The sequence below is a fragment of the Pseudophryne corroboree genome, chromosome 7 (assembly GCF_028390025.1).
Source record: "Pseudophryne corroboree isolate aPseCor3 chromosome 7, aPseCor3.hap2, whole genome shotgun sequence".
NCBI classification, from domain to species: domain Eukaryota; kingdom Metazoa; phylum Chordata; class Amphibia; order Anura; family Myobatrachidae; genus Pseudophryne; species Pseudophryne corroboree.
In genome coordinates this window covers 64,705,200-64,715,777 of record NC_086450.1, presented here as the reverse complement: position 1 = coordinate 64,715,777, position 10,578 = coordinate 64,705,200, and the positions used below count along the sequence as shown (strand labels likewise).

The window sequence follows — 10,578 nt, the reverse complement described above, 5'->3', positions numbered from 1 at the left end:
TGCACAGCTGCTAAAAGTAGCTAGCGAGCGACCAACTTGGAATGAGGGCCCATGTGCACTGCAGGTGTGGCAGATATAACACGTGCAGAGAGATTAGACTTGGGTTGGTTATTTTGTTTCTGTGCAGGGTAAATACTGGCTGCTTTATTTTTACACTGCACTTTAGATTTCAGTTTGAACACACCCCACCCAAATCTAACTCTCTGCACGTTACATCTGCCCCACCTGCACTGCACATGGGGGGTAATTCCAAGTTGATCGCAGCAGGATTTTTGATAGCAATTGGGCAAAACCATGTGCACCGCAGGGGAGGCAGATATAAGATGTGCAGAGAGAGTTAGATTTGGGTGTGGTGTGTTATATCTGCCTCCCCTGCAGTGCACATGGTTTTATCCAATTGCTATCAAAAATCCTGCTGCGATCAACTTGGAATTACCCCCATGGGGCCTAATTCAGAGTTGATCACAGCAGCAAATTTGTTAGCAGTTGGGCAAAACCATGGGGGTAATTCCAAGTTGATCGCAGCAGGACATTTTTTAGCAGTTGGGCAAAACCATGTGCACTGCAGGGGAGGCAGATATAACATTTGCAGAGAGAGTTAGATTTGGGTGGGGTGTGTTCAATCTGCAATCTAAATTGCAATGTAAAAATAAAGCAGCCAGTATTTACCCTGCACAGAACAAAATAACCCACCCAAATGTAACTCTCTCTGCAAATGTTATATCTGCCACACCTGCAGTGCTCACGATTTTTCCCAACTGCTAACAAAATTGCTGCTGCGATCAACTCTGAATTAGGCCCATAGGGGGTCATTCCAAGTTGATCGTAGCTGTGCTAAATTTAGCTACGATCATTCACACTGACATGCGGGGGGACGCCCAGCACAGGGCTAGTCCGCCCCGCATGTCAGTGCTGACCCCCCCCCCCCCCCGCAGAAGTGCAAAGGCATCGCACAGCGGCGATGCCTTTGCACTTCAGGAGTAGCTCCCAGCCAGCGCAGCTTTAGCGTGCTGGCCAGGAGCTTCTCACCGCTTCCCGGCCTGCAGCGGCTGCGTGTGACGTCATGCAGCCGATGTGGCCCGTCCCCTCTTCAGTCCGGCCACGCCTGCGCTGGCCGGACCTCTCCCACGAAATGGCGGCCAGACCCCGCCGTTCCGCCCCCGCCCAGTGACCGCCTCTGCCTGTCAATCTGGTAGAGGCGATTGTAGCGGCCCGACGGCCTTCGTCTGTCTGGCATGCGCGGGCCCACTGCGCACCGGCGCATGCGCAGTTCTGACCCGATCGCACCGCTGCGACAAACTGCAGCGTACGATCGGGTCAGACTGACCCCAATAGTCCCATGAAGAGTGGGAGCTGCAGGTTCCACTGCCCTGATTTTCATGGCCCCGTTCAATAACAAAACTCCCTACTGACACGAGATATTCTATGGCAGATCTATTTTTCTGTACAGCATTTGCAGTGCATTAGGTTCCTCGGTAACAAATTTATTTTTTTTATTTCATGCTACCAATATTTTGTTTTGGAAGTTTCTTTTGGTGGCACATTCATTAGGATAAATATATGCGTTTATGTTATGTGCAATATACAAGGAAAGGGCCTCATTTCCAATTCGGGTTCACTACGGGTGGCCGGCGGTCGGGCTCCCGGCGACCAGCATCCCGGCGCCGGGAGCCCGACCGCCGGCTTACCGACAGCTTGGCGAGCGCAAATGAGCCCCTTGCGGGCTCGCTGCGCTCGCCACGCTACGGGCACGGTGGCGCGCTACGCGCGCCACACTATTTTATTCTCCCTCTATGGGGGTCGTGGACCCCCACGAGGGAAAATAATTGTCGGTATGCCGGCTGTCGGGCTCCCGGCGCCGGTATACTGAGCGCCGGGAGCCCGACCGCCGGCAAACAGAAGACCACCCTCCAATTCAACCCTGAGACATAACATGTTTAATTTTACTTTGCAACATGGAATTTTAGAACCTTGAGTAATGTCCACTTGTAGCCCACTACATCTGGAGAGGCGGATCGGTTCGTGCAGGTTAGTGTGGCGTAGCCTATGGAGATGAGGCCTGTTCCGAAGAGGCGGCATCTTCCCATATAAGTGGTAGGAGATACATCATTTGTGGGTACTTCAGCTCCGTTCTTAAGACGGGATACAGTCCGGATGTCTACATTCACTATATTGACAGTGACTTTTTGTGGACACTATAAAACCGGTGCAAGTATCCCGACATTGTTAAAATGCTACTTATACAGATTAAGTGATTGTGTGGATCCTGTAGGTCCAAATGAGCAGCCATATCATCATTGCTGTGCTGACAGTGTGACAAACAGCAGTGCCTATGAATGGTAGTGACATGGCCACACGATAGGTAGTGGCCATGTCATTTAGGATCCCCACTTGTCAGAAAAATAGGAACAAGGAATTCCTGTTTGGAAGGACTACCTTATGTAATAATGCTTTTACGGCATATTAGGAGTGTGTGGAGAAGTCATATCGCATAATGGATATCTGGAAGAGTCTGATGGCATGTGAGAGGCGTATGGAAGAGTCTGAGGGCATGTAGGGGGCATATGGAAGGGTCTGATGGAACATAAGGGAGATGTGGAGGAGTCTGATGGCACGTAAGGGGCATGTGGATGGTTCTAATGGGCCAGTGATCTGGGCAAAGTTTGCCCAGTCAGCCCCAGCACCGATCTCACTTACCTTATTGAGTAGGCTGCCTTGTTCTGTTGTGTGATGCCTTAAACTTGTGCAGAGAGAGGAAAGATTCATCAGTTCACTGCCGTCGTCAGTAGAACTGAATTATAGTTCATGTGCACAACATGCACACAGCAGGAAGCTCATTATGGTCCGTGCTGACCAGGATACTGCGCTATGGGGGTGATTCCGAGTTGATAGCAGCAGGAACTTTGTTAGCAGTTGGGCAAAACCATGTGCGCTGCAGGGGGGGGGGGCAGATATAACATGTGCAGAGAGAGTTAGATTTGGGTGTGGTGTGTTCAATCTGCAATCTAAATTGCAGTGTAAAAATTAAGCAGCCAGTATTTACCCTGCACAGAAACAATATAACCCACCCAAATCTAACTCTTTCTGCACATGTTATATCTGCCTCCCCTGCAGTGCACATGGTTTTGCCCTGCTGGCAGGGGAAGGCTAGGCCGAGAGCAACATGTTGGAGGTTTCACAGGGGCCCTCAGCTGAAGGGGCTAACCTACCTATCACCTATACATTGAAGCAGGTGGTGCCTGAACGCTGCCTTCGTACAGGGTGCATGGAGAGAAAGTAGCTGTCCTGGTGGGGCCTGTATTTGGCTTGCAGGATATACCTGCTTCGAGAGTTGACTAGCACAACCTTAGGATATACCCAGCAATCACCTGCCTGTTCTTGGCCCCTCTTCCATGACGGCATGAGGATATATGTGACATAGACAGTGGTGGACTTGGTCTGTGGCCTATTAGTGCTTTGCTACAGCACTCTCTTGAAGAGACACAGGGCTAAAACTTCCATGTAAACTGTAATAAAACTGACAAGCCAGATACTTCTAGGTCCAGAGCAGCTACAGTCTGTTGGTGGAGGCTCGCAGAGGAGACCTAATTACTCTCAGATTTTGACTCACTGTGATGAGGAATGAAATAGCTCCTTCTGGTCCCAAGACAGAGGGAAGACTGGAGACATAGGGGGTCATTCCGACCCGCTCGCTCGCTGTGTTTTAACGCAGCAGAGCGAATGGGTCCCTGCTGCGCATGCGCTGGCGCCGTAGTGCGCCGGCGCCGTAGTGCGCCTGCGCATGCGGGGCGGCCGAAGGCCATAGCAGGACAGCGATCGCCTCTGCCTGATTGACAGGCAGAGGCAATCGATGGGCGGGAGGGGGCGAAACAGCGGCGTTTGGCTGCCGTTTTGTAGGCGCGGTCTGTGCTGTGCGATACCTTTGCATTTCTGTGAGGGGGGGCCGGACTGACATGCGGGGCGGACTAGCTCCGTACTGGGCGTACCCCCGCATGTCAGGAAAGATGATCGTAGCAATTTAGCACAGCTACGATCAACTCGGAATGACCCCCATAGGGGAAAGCAATGGTCAACAATGTTCAGCAGCTGTACTAAGGGGATGTAGTTAATATCCCAGCGGCCTCCTATTTATTTATTTTTTATAAGTTCATCGATTTTATTCTTTGTAATACATAGAAAATATTGTACTATCAAACTCGTAAGGTTGTTAAAAGTCACTTACGCAGGATAACTTATGTGACCTTACTGCAGGGCACTGACCAGTATCTCGCCCACTTCCTGTCATTCCATGCCTTCACGCACACAAGCTGTCAGATCTGCACAACATATAATATAAATATAATTTGTGAATGTAAGTACAGGGCAGAAATGAATAAAAGTAGATCAGGGCAGTTGTACTGGGCACTTACAGTCACCCAGTGCTGAGCATTTCCCAAGTTCAGTCCTGGAATTCTCTGTGACTCAGAGGCTGCTGCAGATACTTCAGTTATTATCATTACACTGATGGGCCCAGACCCCGGGCCTGGAAGCTCTCTGCCACTGCTGTATGTGACACCATGGAGCGGTAACAGATAGAAAGCTATTTTTGTGTGTTATGTAACCAGCATGCTCAGTTCGGTATCAGCGCAGAAGAACGTAGCACCTGTGGGAAACAACACATAGACGCTACCAGCCTTTTATGTTGGGAAGTAAAACAGGGTGTGGGCAGTCTCCCATGATTACAAACAATCAGACGTCTGCGCTATCCAATACTATGTGTAGAGCTTCTTGCAACCCTGGAGATAAGGTAAAAGTTGAAATAAGACTAAAATAAAATGTATTATGTGACTACAGATAACATTGACAATGAACAAATAACAAACGTTATCCCTTTACTGGTGTCTAGAGAGTTTAATAAACATGTAATAAAATGTATTGCTCCTTTCCTAAAATACTGCCCAGATTAGCCATAGTCAGGCTGTGTAACATGTCATGTGAAGCTTATTACATTGCTTAGAGTTTAAACAGATAGGTCTGGCCACAGAGGGGTACTAGCAGTGCTATTTTTCAGCAGGAACTGAGTTCCTGAACCTCTCATTAAATATGACATCATCAGGAACTGGGTTCCTGAACCTGCCTGGGCCAAAATGTATTTTCTGGGGACATTGTGTATCTGGCACTGCTGGGAGCGTTGTGTAACTGGCACTGCTGGGGGCATTGTGTAACTGGCACTGCTGGGGGGGCATTGTGTAACTGGCAATGCTGGGGACATTGTGTAACTAGAGATATAAAAGAACTTATAAAGGAGCGCTAAAACAAAGATATACAATCAAATAGAATTATAATCAATTTATTTAAATACACTCCACATAGAGCACAAAGATAAAATTCATAAAATGTGCAAATGATTGATTCAATCCCATGCCTTTATTTCCAAATAACCGTCCATTAAGGTTTCCCTAAGTAACAATTCGTAAGTCTGCTTGTGACCAATTTGTATCGGCTGTATATTATATGGACACACTGGTCCTTTTAATGCAAATTTTCACAGTCTCTGTGGTACCACATTAAATGTATGTCCAGAGCGGGGGAGAACGCTGTGTGAGAAGATGAACACAGCGGTATGCTACGACCCCTTTTACAAGCTCCTTCCCGGCCGTAGTATGAATTGCTGGATACTCACGGCCACCCGCAGCTCCTATTGGTTAACTCCTTTGAGAGGTTGTTATAAATGTGGTAGAAAGAATTGTCTTACTTGCAATTTCATAATAAATAGAAGTATGAGCTTTAAATCTATGAATTTGGGTCTTATATTTGATATAGAGACCGTTATTAACTGCCAACAGACATATGTTATATATTTAATAAGCTGTAGATGTGGGAAACAATATGTGGGTAGGACCACCAGGAGCTTGAATACGAGGTTCCTTGAGCATATAAGGAACGTATTGAAGAAGAACTTAAAGCATAGCCTGTCAAGCAGGGCTGTTTCTAGCCAATTTGGCTCCCAGTGCGAGATTTAAAAATATGCCCCCCCCATGACATAAAAAAATGTGCCCCCCCCCCCCACCACACACACACACCTAGATGAAAAAAAAAAAACTTGTGCGCGCACCCGGCAAGGGGTGGCGTGGCCTCATCTAAATGGGTGTGGTCTCATTTAAATGGGCATTGCCTCCTCTGAAAAGACTACCTCACAATCCAGTTTTTGACCCTGCTCCAACAGATCACGACCACCACAGGGAAAAATATATTCTACCATATTAAGCCCCACACAGTAATGCCCCCTGCACCATATTATACCACACACTGCAATGCCCTTGATACATTAAATCCCCACACTACGGCAGGCAAGAGTCCCCATTTCACACATTACGGCAGGTGTCCCCATTTTACACATTGAGAGAGAGAGAGAGAGAATACTTACAGAGGCGATTACAGCTCTTCGGCCCGCCTCACCAGTCACTCCTCGCGCTGGCCTTTCCCTCTTCCTAACTTGGATCCCCCTCTGTACTCCGCTCCGGGGGGGGGCGAGTTTCGCGGAGTGATGGGGTTGCGACGTGACGTAACGACGCAACTGTGTCATTCCGTGAAACTCTGCCCCCCGAGCGAGTTACTCGGGGAGAAATAGGAGGGTGAAGCAGGGAGCCACAGTTAGTGCCGCGGCGGGCGCCCAGTGCGGTTGCACTGCTCGCCTGCCCCAAGAAACGGCCCTGCTGTCAAGGCATGTAGTTTATCATCATGCTGGTAAAGTTGAAGTGCTTACTATTCAGGGGATTGAAACAGTAGCACCTACCCCAAGAGTTGGGGACAGATTCAATCGCCTGTGTACAAGAGAGGCTTTCTGGATATTTTCATTGGGTACCCTCACTCCTGGTGGGCTCAATGAGAATATTGAATTGAACAACATAGGGGGTTGTTAGATTTTTAGCTTATTGTGACATCTCCAACTCTATTCTCTCCACCAGGAAACTGAACCCTCCCACACAAAAAACTGAATTCTCCCCCCCCCCCCCCCCCCCTCTTTTTCTTCACTTCCTAATTTTCCCCTTCCCTCCCCCTTTTTCTCCCCTTCCTTCCTTTTCTGCCCTGCTTTACAATATATGTTATACCATCGAGAGTGATAAACTCTTTCCTTGTCCTATAGTTATTTCTTCAATAAGTGTAGATAAAATATTTTAAAAATTATAATTTAATTACAATTAGTGGGATGTTATGGATTCATCACGACATAAGATTAATGGATTAATATTTCTGTGTATAGAGAATACATATAAGATGTTCCTAGAAGATATATTTTTATTATTGTTTATTTTTGGGAACAAGAATGTGTGTGTGTGTGTGTGTGTGTGTGTGTGTGTGTGTGTATATAATTTATAACGATATAACTATTGAACTATTGTACTATATAACAAACGATATGTTAAAGGATGGTTCTTGTATAGATTTGAACCCATTACCCCTGGTGCTGTGTGCAGCGGAAAAACCCTCTGAGCTATTGAGGCTGCACTAGACTTGTGGAGGGATTCGTTAATATATAACAGAGAGTATCTGTATTTTGAGTAGTTTTAGTCTCCTGGTCAGCTCTAAGAATTTTACTATCTTTTAGATATATGTTTCTTTTAGAAACTGTTGTAGATATATACCACCAAAAAACTATTAAAAACTATTAAATACTATGATTATTAACTGCTAATTATTGTCAAGAAATGATGCAATGGATTAATGCTTGTTTTTGATAGTGAGAATTGTATGTGTTGGGTGGATACACTAATGAGTTACACATGCCGAGTAAAAACATCTGAGTGTAATTAAGGTAACTAGCAGAATGATTGGCTAATCCTGCTATAAAATGATCCAACACTGCAGCTACGTTATTCCTCTGACGAAACCGCTTGCCCTATTTGCGGAGAAACGCGTAAGGAGGGCACTTTTGACTGATCCTGTTGCCTTTAGCTTCTGCATCTCATCTTGTGACCTGTGTCAGGCCGGCGAGCCGTTTGACCGGGGATACAGCTGAAGCGGGACCTGGCTAAGAAGGCCCGCTCCCCGTGCAATAGGAGCTGCGGTGGCCGTGAGTATCCAGCAATTCATACTACGGCCGGGAAGGAGCTTGTAAAAGGGGTCATAGCATACCGCTGTGTTCATCTTCTCACACAGCGTTCTCCCCCTCTCCCCCGCTCTGGACATACATTTAATGTGGTACCACAGAGACTGTGAAAATTTGCATTAAAAGGACCAGTGTGTCCATATAATATACAGCCGATACAAATTGGTCACAAGCAGACTTACGGATTGTTACTCAGGGAAACCTTAATGGACGGTTATTTGGAAATAAAGGCATGGGATTGAATCAATCATTTGCACATTTTATGAATTTTATCTTTGTGCTCTATGTGGAGTGTATTTAAATAAATTGGTTATAATTCTATTTGATTGTATATCTTTGTTTTAGCGCTCCTTTATAAGTTCTTTTATATCTCTGGTAATTAGTGGGTGGAACAGTACCACCAGTAGGAGCTGAAGAAACTTGATATCAATTAAAACAGTTGATGCTAATAGATTTTTTGGTGGTTATATAAGCGCTGTGTGTTTATGTATTAACATTGTGTAACTGGCAATGCTGGGGGCATTGTGTAACTGGCAATGCTGGGGACATTGTGTATCTAGCACTGCTGGGGGCGTTGTGTAACTGGCACTGCTGGGGGCATTGTGTAACTGGCACTGCTGGGGGCATTGTGAAACTGGCACTGCTGGATGCATTGTGTAACTGGCACTGCTGGGGGCATTGTGAAACTGGCACTGCTGGATGCATTGTGTAACTGGCAAAGCTGGGGGCATTGTGTAACTGGCAATGCTGGGGACATTGTGTATCTGGCACTGCTGGGGGCATTATGTGTATCTGGCACTACTGGTGACATTATGTGTATATATGCCAGTACTCAGGGCATTATGTGTTTTTAAAAAAAAAAGCATATGTTTTTAAAAAAAAAAGCATATGTACCAATTGATGCCCCACCGCTTTGGTAGCTCCACCCACATCACCTCTCACCTCTTCCCCGCCCACAGTTCCTGAACCTATTTTCCTGCAAAAATAGCACTGAGTACTAGTGGGGTGGTTGTACTGGTCCCGAAACTCCTAGGGGCCCCAGACACTAAGGAGACTGCACAGACGGATCGCTGCACTCAGCCCTGTCTGTGTCACTGCAGTGAAAACTACACAGCAAGGCATGAAGAGGGAGCCCGACGGGCAGGCAGTGCATTAATGCAAGTTTTTTGCATCTGTGGTGCAGACGTCATGGCATGTAGCTAAGAGAGGGGTGAGGCTGGAGAGGCTGGAGAGGCAGATAGGGGGATAAGGTTGGAGATAGACAGACAGAAAGGGGGATGAGACTGAAGAGACAAAGTGGGGGATGAGGTTGTAGATGTATACACAAAAAGGGGGATTAGGCTGAAGATGGACAGACAGAATTGGGGATGAGGTTGGAGATTGACAGAGAGGGAAATGAGGTTGTAGATGGACACCAGGGGGATTAGGCTGGAGAGACAGCGAGGGGGATCAGGCTGGAGAGACATGGGAGGGCTGGTGTTGAAGACACTGGGAGGGGGCTGGAAAGACACAGTAGGGATGTACCAATGGTCAATCAGCCTGTACCTACCAAAGGGAGTTGGGGGACACAAAACATATGTACAGGGCCTTAAGATTACTATTGCCAGTCCTGCCTATAGAAATGCATTTCTCCATCGAAGGCTGGCAGCAGGGCCGGCTCTACCATTAGGCAGCTGTCTAGGGCGCTGGAATCTGGCGGGGGGGGGGGGAGGGGGGGGGGGGCACTGGGTCTGCCTATCACAAAATTAAGGATGACTCTGAAAGAAACATCCTTGTTGTACTTAATGCAATTGGTGGCTGTGGAACTTTTAGGTTACACTTTCATCTGAAGGGCTAGGAAGTGAGTATTGGTTGTGGTTGGGGGCTGTAGGCTGAAGGGGTGTAGTATGAGTGACCGGCGCATGACTACTTCTCGGCTGAAATTTTGCAAGGGGGGCTGAGAAACCTTGCACCGGCCCTGGCTGACAGATATCAATGGGGAAAAGTACTGAAATGTGGCTTCTGAAACCTGAAATGTGGCTTCTGGTCCCTTCAGCAATTTTCAATGTGGTTTTCTAAATGTCAGATTTACTAAAGGTCACATGACTCAGAACATACTTTTTCAAATCGCCTCATTTGATATTACTGTCCCATTTGTTTTGTTTTGTTATTTTGCTTGGTCAGAAAACAAAAGAGGTGCAAGTAAGATGTCCTTTTGGCAGACAGGGCCCGCAGGGTACTGCAATACATCTGGGGGGGAAAACATACAGTGTAACATAAGTAAGTTGCGCGAGTACGTATATATATATATATAAAGTTCAACCTAGTCGCCCGCAGTCTGGTGCCCCCCCAGTCAGGGAGAGGTGCCATATGATGGGTGGTTGCTATAGCCCTAAGTGGGGCAAATGGGCAAATAATATGTAGACTGTATAGAGCCAGATAAAGACCCCACAGGACCCTAGGAAATATACCACCTCAGTGTCCCATATTAATGTATATATAAATACATA

At 46.9% G+C, this 10,578-nt stretch overlaps 1 protein-coding gene across 1 annotated transcript in view; it reads left to right on the top strand.

Annotated features, from left to right (window-relative positions):
• The first annotated feature begins 4,514 nt into the window (after positions 1 to 4,514).
• LOC134944006 (putative mediator of RNA polymerase II transcription subunit 12) overlaps positions 4,515 to 10,578 on the top strand; it is a 62,697-nt gene continuing 56,633 nt past the window's right edge. Inside the window, exon 1 of the mRNA XM_063932550.1 lies at positions 4,515 to 4,786. The gene's annotated coding sequence lies outside the window, so the exon portion shown is untranslated. The remainder of the gene's footprint in view (positions 4,787 to 10,578) is intronic.